Source organism: Anas platyrhynchos, chromosome 2 (genome assembly GCF_047663525.1).
Source record: "Anas platyrhynchos isolate ZD024472 breed Pekin duck chromosome 2, IASCAAS_PekinDuck_T2T, whole genome shotgun sequence".
NCBI classification, from domain to species: Eukaryota; Metazoa; Chordata; class Aves; order Anseriformes; family Anatidae; genus Anas; species Anas platyrhynchos.
In genome coordinates, this window is record NC_092588.1 from 132,285,951 (window position 1) to 132,297,944 (window position 11,994).

Sequence of the window (11,994 nt, forward strand, 5' to 3'; positions counted from 1 at the left end):
TAATACACACCAGGACCCATTGACCTTCTTGGCCACAAGGGCACACTGCTGGCTCATGGTCAACCTGTCATCCACCAGGACCCCCAGGTCCTTCTCTGCAGAGCTCCTCTCCAGCAGGTCATCTGGATACATGACATTGTTCCTTCCCTGGTGCAGGACTTGCTCTTGCTAAACTTCATTTGGTTTCTTCCTGCCCAGCTCTCCAGACTGTCCAGGTCTCGCTGAATGGCAGCACAGCCTTCCGGTATGTCGGCCACTCCTCCCAGCTTTGTATCATCAGTGTACTTGCTGAAGGCAGACACTATTCCCTTGACAAGGTCATCGATGAAGATGTTGAACAAGACTGGACCCAGCACTGTTCTCCCTGGGGAACACTGCTAGTCACAGGTCTCCAGACGGACTCTGCACCGCCAATCACCATTCTGCACCACCGACCACCTGAGGTTGACCAGTCAGCCAGTTCTCAACCCACCTTGCTGTCCACTTGTCTATCCCACACTTTCTCAGCTTTCCTAGCAGGATGTCATGGGAGACAGTATCAAAAGCCTTGCTAAAGTCAAGGTAGATGACATCCACTGCTCTTCCCTCATCTACCCAGCTGGTGATGCCATCATAGAAGGCAACGAAGTTGGTCGGGCATGATTTCCCCTTGTTGAATCTATGCTGACTACTCCTCATAACCTTATTCTCTTTCAATTGCTTGAAAATGGTATCCAGAACAAGCTGTTAAATGTATTTCACTTGATTTTTGTCACCAAATTGATTAACCATATTGTACCATCTGCTCGGTGTCTGCTTCTGTAGACCCAACAATGCCATGACACAACACTGCACAGCTGCTTCTTGTGCTGTTGGCCATTTTGGATTCAAACCAGCAAATTCCAAATAGTTCTTTCCAGTCTCAGAAATGGGCCTAGAGATAGCACTTTTGTGTACAGGGGGATAGGAGTCCTGTTATTACAAATTTTCCAAGAGAATTTGGAGGCTGACTAATCAGAGTCACTTTACTGGCACTGGGTTTGAAACAGATAACAAAAGTGATTTATAAACATTCAGAAGGTCATAGCTGAATTTCAAGGAGCATAAAACATTTTTAGTTTGAAACATAGGCCACAGCTGCTGCCAAGTTTGATTTGATACAAAACCTATCATTCCTATAACTCCTTTCAGCAGACGAGAAGCATAAATAACTTTACTTTCTTCACTATTCAAATTTACATTTAGCTTTGTTACATAGACCTGTCCTATATTATTCAAAGGTCTGTCTTCAGTATTGATTCTTCATTTCAACTTTTTCCTTACCAAGAAATACCATTCTATAGGTAAAAGAATATTATCAGATTTATAACACTTTTGTATTAACTTATTCCCTCATTAAAACATATCATTGATCTTGAAATCTACAAGCAGTTCCATGTAAAATCACAAAAGGTTTAATCTTCTACTTTTCAAATACTGTGTTCCACAAGAAATATTACATTTTTTTTCCTATGAGATTTCCTTGCAAATGGAGAATTTTATCCACAGTTCAACCTGTCAAAATTACTCTGACCCAACAGAGCCTTGTAACAGGCACATTAACATGTATTTTCTGCTTACCAATGAGAGTAATATCCATTGCCTTCATTGATCACTGTTCCTGGAGCCCTACTTGGAGAAGGATTCTCAAGGCAATTGTATGGTTTGCTTAAAGTGGTAAACGGATCAAGGAGCCAGGGTATATGGTTTGGTTTTCATCTTGACAACAAAACAATGAGAACTAAACAAAGAAACAAACAAAAAGTCTTTATGTATTCTAATTGTGCCATTTACCTTAAATAGCCTACCAAATCTGTTGCTTATCTTATATCATCACTGACATGATTATGACTCTTAATTTTTCATTGTTCGAATCTCAGAATTACCAGGACTTTTAACACTGCTGTACGACTGTCTCCAGAGTGAATAGTAATGAAAATAGTTATTAGCCTGAGAGATTACAATACTACTATAAATACAGATTTGTTTACATGAATATTTGCATCTGTGAATAATATATGTTGTGAGTCAAAATGAATGCGATGTTTTTCTTCAAAGTAAAACATGCAAACATTTTTATTCAACTTTGCCTGTAACAGTTGGTAAGTGTTGACTTGTTAACATGCAACTACTGTAAATATTGAATTTGTCCCAGCTTCTTTAATAGCTTAAATTTGCAAGAGTAAAACCATATGGGTAACCCAGTGTTCTGGTCTCATTTTCATCTATTTTTTACCTTTCCTCTTGAAGATGCTATTGTTGACAATTAACATATTCTAGAACAGTGACATTGTTAAGGTGGGTGTCTTTGCTGTTGTGGTTGTCTCTCCAAAAGGGAAAACAGGTAAAGAAGGTATTTCATAAAAATAAATATCCCATCCTTTTCCTTTCGGTACAGTCTTTTACTATATTGCAGGTACATTATTTAAGCTCTTTCTGGAAGCGGCTCTATGGTAGTATCTGTCTGTAAAGTGCCTATACTATTATTTTTGTGTCATTACTTAATAAAAAAAAAAAAAAAAAAGAGAGAGAGAGAGAGAGAGAGATCCTAGCTTCTTCTCTATAATGATAAGTTGGTTAAGTGGGCTCCTGTCTTCTTTCTTGGTAGCTGTTATTGATAACACAAGGACTCCTTCCATCTTCTTCTATCTCTTCGCATGCAAACAGGCCAGTATTTCTGAATTTGTTACCAAGATATTACTGACTACATGGGCTACATAAAAGCATTCTTCTGCTCTCTCTTATATTTAATTATGTTTTTTCTTAAAATCTCCTTTGAGAATAAGTGATTTAACCCCCAAGCTAACTTGTGCCTTGTGAATTATGCTCACGCCTCACTTTTTGATTATGGTAATGCCACTGATAGCATCAGCACAATAATTAATAGCAGGTTTTGTCAATTTTATGCTTCACAAAATCCTCTTCAAGCTTACCTACATCTTACCACATCACACAGGATTACACTTCTTCCTTTCTCCTTTTAATGTTCTTTCACTTTTCTTGTCTGTATTTGCATATCTTGAGCTTGATTTTCAATGGTGCTTACTTCTTTCATCTCCAAGCGAAAGAAAAAAAGTTTTCAGGGCTCCAAGGCTTCTGCTTTTTCATTTTCAGTGTTTAGTAATGCTTTACCAGTAAATCCTTCCCAATACAAAATAAGAAGGATACCTTGGAATGGTTTGTTTTTCAGCCGCACCTTAAAGAGGCAGTGCACATTAGGTTAAACAAAGCTATTGACAAATCCAGTTTAAAGCTGGCAGTAGAGAAATTAATAGATAAAAAAAAAAAAAAAAAAAAGGAAATATCCACAGGAAGACCCCCATTATCTAACAAATTATTTGCTTTCAAAATGTATTAAAATCATGCAGATCTTAGCAAGATTGTCTGTAGCACAACACTTACCTGCCTCCTGGCAACACAGTTACAGAGGCAAACTGTGTCTCATTCCACTTGTGATATTATAATGAGATGTGAGCCTACATTAAAGAGTAACATGTTTGTTTTCTCAGTAAAATTCCCCAGGTATTCCAGGATGCCAGACAGCCTTTCTATCTGTCTGCTCTATTGTTAGCATGTTTTGTAAATATAACTCAAATGCAGCTGAATCTTTTCGATTGCAAAGCATCAGGTTTTGAAACTAGGCGAACATCACATGTATAAAATGGTTAATTATGTTGTGGCTTTCAAAGGCAATCTTAGTTTAAATCATTTGCTGCTCTGTGAGGGAAGGGTCACCTATGCACCATAACTACAAAGGGAAGAAGGCATTTCTGCTGTCTGTTCTGTCTCCATTTTGAGTGCAGGCTGCCTGCTGATTATTCTGCATTCGCTTCTCTAAAAAGCTTATTAATGTGGTCTAGAGGGAGACTGTCAGAAATGGCAGAGTGAATCAAGGGATTTTCCTTCAACATCCAAATGACATGCTGCAGCAAGAGAATTAAACAGATGACTAACCAGTGCCCTTTTGTCTGCAGATGAAGATGGGATTGCCAACTTGTAAACCAGAGACTGACATTTGGGTGGATTAAATCGTCCTGTTATTGTACTGCTAGTTTCTAATCACTGGTGCTTTCTTGATCTCAAGTGCCTCAGCTGAAAGCCTTCTCAGTTCTCTGAGACTTGTTTGCTGAAACCCTCAGCAGAGCTTTTGCTGTAAACATTTATCCATAGAGAAGTGCTTCTCTGACACTGACTGAGGAGAATAGTTGGCTTCTAGGTATTTAATTAAAACATTAAGTAGAAAAAGCTTTAGTGTCAACATTCAAAAGTACTTTAGTATAGCTGTGGGTTGTTATAATTGAGTTTTCCTGCAAATGCTTTTTTCTCCCCCTTCCTTCTCTAAGAGCTGGAATAGCTTGAGGTTCGCTTTGCCTCATGCTGTTAGTTGTGGCTTTGAGACTGTGCCCCATGCTGTCATCCTCTGGATTCTTTCAATCTAGTTGTTAGCTTTAATTTCTAAAATTGAGATTGGATTGCAACAAGAGGCTCTAATGAAAAGTGAAAGAAAAAAAAAAAAAAAGGCATTTGTTAAACAGCATTAAGAATTCTTATTTGCAACAGCACATAATGCGGTCAAGCTGATATGTTGATTTTGTAAGCTGTCAGATATTTTTTACCTTGCAGTTAATATTAACAGAAAGAATTCATTGCTCAAGATACCATGACATGTATAACAGTTCTGCCCAGGTTTCTGTTTGCCACCATTCCAATGTTTTGTCATTCTGAAAAAAAAAAAAACACAAAACATTGACTGGACCTTCCCATGAACACTGTCACTAGAATTCACATTTAGAAAATACTGTACTCACAAAAATTATTGTCAGTTAGTTCATCAAGTTACTACTAGTAAGAATACTGTGTTTTTTTTTAAATTAATAATAATAACAATAATAAATAAATAAATAAGTCCTGTATATGCCTGCTTGGAATTAATAGCAAAGTACAAAGTAATACCCTTTCACAGCACTCTTCTGCATTAGGTCTGTAAAGAACATGCTTTTCTTCTAGCACTCTGGGAAATCTCACTTCTACCACCTCAAATGCTCTGTGCACATTACATCTTTGACATAATGAGTCAAATATGATGCTGTTGTCCCCTGAAGAAAACAGGGAGGTAAAGATTTCACATAACATCTTAAGTCATGGAAACAACTTTTCAAATGAAAGAAAAGACTGTAAACTGCCATTTTGAGATTGTCTCTGGCATTCTGGGCACAGAAGTACAGAAGCCAGGAGTTACCTAAATGAAAGAAGATTTGATAAAAAACATTCTGAGCTCTCTACTTGTATAGTATTCTTGATCTATGCTTTAATCTTCAATTCCCTGCCATTGATAAACAGAAATCAGAGAGGGGCAGTTGCGGTAGGATGCAGTAATATAGTCAGCTACCTGTTCACAACCACCATACAAACAATACAATTATATAGCATTTCTCCCCACTTTGCACACCTCACCTAGAAAGGAAATCTATGTTTGGGCTGATGTAGCGCTGCCTGCTGTGTGCAGAGTTGCTGGAGCTCTCAGTTTCTGCTGCCTTGACCTTAATTTCCTTGCCAGCCTGCCATGGCATTACAGTAGGTAGCGGGGCCTCCTTCTTGCTTCTGGTTGTTTTCCCCTTGCAGTTCCTGACATTGTGAGGCAAAGGGTGTCTGTGCTTCTTTCCAAAATATTTACAAAAAGCCCTGGAACACAAGGCATCGCTCTATTAAACAACACAGTGTTACTTTATAGACATAGTGTGAATTAGACACAACTACAGTATCCAACCTCAATTCCCTGTGACCCTGAGCACGTTGTCATTTCACTGTAGTGGTATGGATACAGGCAAATACAAGAACAGGAACAACAATGTTGCCCCCTCCTATGCCAGGAAGTTATCCCTATTCTGCTGTATACTCATATTATCTACCATTCAAAATCAACAGGAGTGAATTATTTTTTTCTTGTTATTGTATTTACTGTGGAAATAACAACACTGTTTCCCCAGCATCCCAAGATTTTTGTATGCTGATTTGAATATCTGCAAACAACATTGCAGATATTTTTTGAACCTGTTAAATAAGCTTTTCAAATATTATTAGGAGATGAAAGAGTCACATGAAAAGCTTAAATAACAAGAGCTACTATTACTGTTTCATTTTATTAAAAAAAAAAGTAAAATAAAACTAGATGCCAATACTGGAATAGCTTGAGAGAAAAATATCTGAATCCTTTGAAAATGTTTCTTTAGAAGGTGGAAATGAGAGAGTCAATAGAACAAGTTTAGTTGCAAAAGATATATTAATTCTATTTAACTACATTTTTTCCTGTCTACACATACGTGCACACACAGATGACAAAGCTTATCTATGTGTGGTATTTTCAGCAAAATATGTATCATTTTGTGTATAAAGTCACTACCTAGCTTATTAAGATGGGAATTCCTGAATAAACATTTACTTCTTCCTTCCCCAACTTTCCAAGAAGCCTTGGATTTTCCATATATCATTAAAAGAAACTTTTGAACAAACCTTATGATAACAAAAAAAAAAAAAAAAAAAAAAGTGTAATTTATTTGTGATTGAACTTTTGGAAATAATTAGGACTGACAATACAGCAGGCATTCTTACAATAATTTTTAAAAAATATAATAAGTAAAAAACTTGGATAATTTGAATTCTATTCTGATGAAGAGTTACTTACACACTAATGAAGAGAACTTACACACTAATGATTAGTTTGATTTAATTTAAAGATATTGTTTTTATTGTCATTATAAGGTCCTGCCTAAACTGTGGAAAACTTTTTTTTTTTTTTAATCTGTTAATAAAAATTGATGGTGTCTCTTTAAAACCTGCATTAGCAAGCTGGGGAAGTCATTAGTATACAGCTGTAACCCTAAGAGTGAAGACTTGAAAGAACTGTTTATTTTCTGCCTTGCAGCTGTGTGTAAAACCCACTGAGAGAAACTTGTTACCAATTACTGGTTTAGAGGCTTCAAGTAAAGACAGCAGGTATCAAGAGAGTAAAACAGACTAGCTCACAAATAACCATACAACATTGAAACTCCTTAAGAGCAGCTGCTAAAGGAAAGGAGAGGAAATATATCTGCTGAGAAGAAAAATAAAGAAATTAGTGAATAGGGAAGGAAGTTCAAATTGAAGAAAGATGCAGAAAAGGAAAAAAAAAAAAAAAGAGTTAACTGAGATGGAGAAGGAAGGTTTTGCATCACAAGCTTCCAGTGACAAAGATCAGATCAATAGTTGCAATTCACAAAACCGATAGAGTTCAAAGAATGTCCCAGTACTTGTAATAACCAATTGGAAAGTCACCTATACAACGTAATGTCACTGAGGAATATATTGCAAAAGGAAAACACATTTAAGAAGTGTGAGAGAAACCATTGACATGAACTGTTGTAAACAAGAAATCCATCTCTGACTTGGAAAAGAAGAGACTTTATCAGTGAAAATCATTGAAAATAATTAGTGAAAATCAGTTGGTTGCATTAAGTTGAAAAAAAAAAAAAAAAAAAGTAGAAAGATTTAGATTACACCAATGAGTTGGTATATGAGAAAATAAATAAATAAATAAATAACAATAAAAAAAAAAAGATGATCCTGAGGAGACAAAGATAACTGACAAAATCTGGAAAGTCACGTACCAGCAGTCATGTAGATGTAGTCTAGATGAATACTTTTATATTCACTGTTCAGTTCAGAGCATTACTGAAAAATCTGCAGACTAGGAATGAATACTAGTCTAGATTTGCTAGATGCAACTATACATTACTCCAATAATGAGGCCACTTGAGTCTGTCCATGGGGAACAGTGTTTCTCTTCCTTCCATCTGTCAGAACTCTGATTCCTTCATGCTCTCCAGCAAATTGGATTTTTGACTGACTGGGGTGCAAATACTGGGGGCTTTATCTTTCACTTATAACCCTTTTTCTTACTGTAGCTCCTGAGACGTAAACACCATTTTAAACACATTCTTCTCTCAATCTTCTCCCAAGTACCTACTGCACCTCATTGGAGGCAAGAGGAGGAGGACCCTTCTCTCCACCAAGACCATCTCTCCCATGCTGTGGAAAGCCATTCAGAGGAAGAGGAGAGAGACAGGACAGGGACAAGTGCTGCAAAGCCTGGGAGGAGGCAATTATATCACTGAGACATTCTAGTATCTAATAATTTTATCACTCTTCAGCTCTGTCAGAACTTGTGTGAGTGCCTGTCATTTTCTTCCCTGTATTTCCCATGTCATTTTAGCTTGAATAACCACAGGAGACTTTACTAGATGATTTTTCATCAAAAGCTGATAATGAAATCTTCATAAAAGCCATGGCCTTGGTTAATTGTGTGGATAGTACCCCCAGCAACCTAAACTAAGAGTGGTAACTTCTCTAACTGTTTGAAATAGATTCACATGTGAACCTCAGACTTCTGTCTTCATATTTTGGTCTACTTCTTTCTTTCTCCCCCCTCTCTTGTTTATGGATGACTGCCAGTTTCATATAATCCTTGCATTCAGAGTAAGCAGAAGATTGATATTGTTCTCAAAACTGGTACAAAAGAGAACATTTCAGATGTTTTCTGTTCTCTTTTACATCTTCACATTGACAGGATGAAGTCCAGCTGCTTGTGCATTATGTTTCTAAAGCAATTTTAATCAGATGAGCTCAAAATGCCGAACAAATATAAGCCCTGTAATACCCAATGGAAAATAAGTGTTACTGTGGTATTTGGAAAGTCTAATTCAGAGAGATATTAAGAAAAGAGCGTGAAGAACCATGACCAGTAAAGACATTAAGATTCTATAAGTTTGGTACTAGAATGCCTATTCATCAGTATTGAACCTTTGAGTCCCTTAAAGTGGAATCTATAAAAGACAGTTACACATTTAATTCTCCATTACACTGTATGAGAAAATGGCTTGCCTCAAAAGAATGATCTCCAAAACCTGCACATTGAGCACTAAAATTCCTGAAGAAGACAGTTAATTACAAGCCTAATGCCTCCCTCATTGATGTTCAAAAGGAGGAAGGCTTACCATGACTTGCCTACAAACCAGCTGTTGTTGGATAGTCTTTCATGAATGTCCTTGGTGTAAGCAAAGAACAGACCATGGGGTTTTCTAAACCCAGTTTTAATTTCCTAATCCCTGGGTAACTATGCTGTCCACTGGGCTGCTGTAAAGTAAAAATTCTCAGAATTATCGTCATTATCAGTGTCAAGACAAAAGAGACAACTAAGAGAGGAGTGTTAGATCCACTCACAACACAGAGTGGGATTAAATCACTATCAGGTCAGATGCTTCAAAAGAGACATACATAGACTATTATGTGAAAGGAAAATGCTACTACATGAGTCCTGGACAAGAAAAAAGGCTTCAAATCACAGCTTTTAAAATCATATGCCTATTGAAGTCAGCAGCTAGATGTTCTCAGTCAGATCTGGCTCAAGCAAAAAGAAAAAAAAAAATCCTCCTTTTGGAATTAGTGGGTTTGTTTCAAGACTACGAAGCAAAAATCTGACAAACTACTAAGCATTTGTGTTCTTTCTACTACAGTACAGTTTAAAATATCTGTTCTTATAGAGTCTCTTTGCTTTTTAAAATTCGTCAGTAAAACCTGAAAGTTATTTTTATGTATCAAACCTTGATAGCAAGAATTAGTCAATTCCAGGTTAGAAAAGGAAATTTCTTATTGCATGTAATATTTAAATATGGGTCACTCATTACTGTATATCATATGCACACATATACAATCTTAACAGGAGCTAGTATTAATGTGACAGAAGGATATTATACCTGATTATGCATAGTAACAATTGCGACAGTAATTGAATTATTTCCAATTTTAAAGCAGTTTTGTTAAAATGGCTGTTGCTTACTGTAAATGTTTTTTACATGTTTTCCTTTGAAGTGAAAATTGTGACTACACTGTTTTTAAAGGCTTGCTAAATGGATATTCCAGTGTTTACTTGAGAGAGGCTTCTTAAATGTTTAATGACATTAGCTCTTTGCAAACGGCATTCATTTCCTGTATATGCAAATTTTCTTAATGTGAAACCCCCATAACAGGTAGAATGTAGAAAGTTAATGAAGCCATGTAATTACTATCACTATAGTGACTGCAGTCCCCAGAGAACAATAATGTGATAATATACATGGGTTTTGACTTTCTTTGGAAACAACAGCTTATAATTTGAAAATAGATAGTAAAATATTTTCATTATCTTCTGCAGTTTCCTAAGGCAAATGGCAGGTACAAATATATTATGCTTTTATTAACTTCAAAAAAAAAAAAAAAAAAGAGATAATGCAATTAGGCAACATTTAATTGTTTTCCATTTTCTGTGGTTGGCATTGTTCTAGGTTTAAAACCTTCTTTCAACTATAGGGTAAAGCCAGTTCAATATGACTTCAGAGAGAAAATCTTATTTTTGTTCTAGCAATGGAAAGATGGTCACCTTAAAGTATTTAACAGATAAATTAAAAGTTAATTAGAAACTTTGAATGCCATTTAAAGATAAGATATCAAAGGACCTTTTCTGAATTTGAAAGATTTCTGTACAAATTTTTAAGACCTCTCCCAGGACATAAGAAACAGAATCATAAATAAGTATTTAATAGGTATTTTTACAATCTATAAATATATATAGATATTATTATTATTTTGATTATTACTGTGAGCACTATGAAGAGAAGAAAAAACAAGGCATAGAGAAACTGCTCCAGCTACATGCTGTTGTGGTCCAGCAGTCTGGGAGAAGTCCTGCAACATTGTGAATCAGCTTTCTAGTTACTCTGAGCAAACTGGAGCTGGCTCATGAATAGGCTGTCTGTCCCCTTTCTTTCTGTCCAAGAGAAGCACCTAACTGGGGAACCTTGTCAACCTGAGATCTGTGTAGAATAAACAAAAAGAAATAAGTGACATTGTTTGTCTACTGGAAATACATAACATTGGAAATTTCCTATAAAGATTGCTGTTTCTTTCCTTTGAATGGACCTTATAAACTTCAGGTAGATGGCCAAGGTTTGCTATTATCCTTATGTATTTACATTTGTTTCACAACTAAATCACCTCAAAACTCTGGAGAAACCACCTGCATCCATTTTCTTTTATTCAGTATGCCTGTGGCTCAGCCTGGAAGTGTTATGATATTTGGCCTTCATAGAAGATGCACTTTTAAAGTCAGACATTCCATTGTACAGCAGAGAACTCTTCCATAGGTGATTAAATGTTTTCTTTAACAAAATCTCTCAGCATTAAAACATTACTGTAGGTTCCACCACAATATAACAATTTCCCATAATATAGATTTATGGCAAGAAACACAGAAGTTCCCCATTAAATTTACCATATGTTCCCCTCCTGGTTTACTCTCCATGTACAGGTTGTCCACTGTTTAAAGTGTTCAAATAAAGATATTTATTCTATTTTATCAACAGGTTAGCTCTGTGTTCTTCTGACCTTAACATTCAAAAGAGTAGAGCCAAGCAAGCTGTAATAGACTGACTCAAAGTAAAGCAAGCAGCAGTAAATTATGTAGGTCACTATCAGCTGGGGCTGATAATCATGCGACATGTAAGAGTCAGTGACAGCAGTTTGTGTAGTATTACCAGCAGCAGTAGCAGGAAATGCAGCTTGATCTATTACATACAGAGCATGGTCATCTAGAGCAGCCAGAGACTTTCCACAAAGATTAAATCTGAGACCTGTTAAATCAGTTGCTACTATGTGTATCTTAACTGAATGAGAGGCTGAGCAATACAACCTGTTCTGGATGTATTTCATAGAATCATAGAATCAATCACAGAATCAATTATAAAATAATAGATTCATTGAATAACAGAATGGTTTGGGTTGGGTTGGGAGGGACCTCAAAGATCACCCACTTCCAACTCCCTGCCATTTACAGGAATTCCACCCAATAGATCAGGTCGCCCAGGGCCTCACCCAACCTGGTCTTGAACACCTCTTGAACACCTTGAC

General features: G+C 36.4%; 1 long non-coding RNA gene across 1 annotated transcript; it reads right to left on the reverse strand.

Moving 5' to 3' along the window:
• Window positions 1–1,020: 1,020 nt before the first annotated feature.
• LOC113842536 (uncharacterized) lies at window positions 1,021–11,497 on the reverse strand. The gene is made up of 5 exons (XR_003495057.3): window positions 11,360–11,497; window positions 5,473–5,700; window positions 4,635–4,739; window positions 2,952–3,214; window positions 1,021–1,759 (listed from the first exon to the last, which is right to left on the reverse strand). It is a non-coding gene; the product is annotated as an uncharacterized lncRNA (long non-coding RNA).
• Window positions 11,498–11,994: the final 497 nt, after the last annotated feature.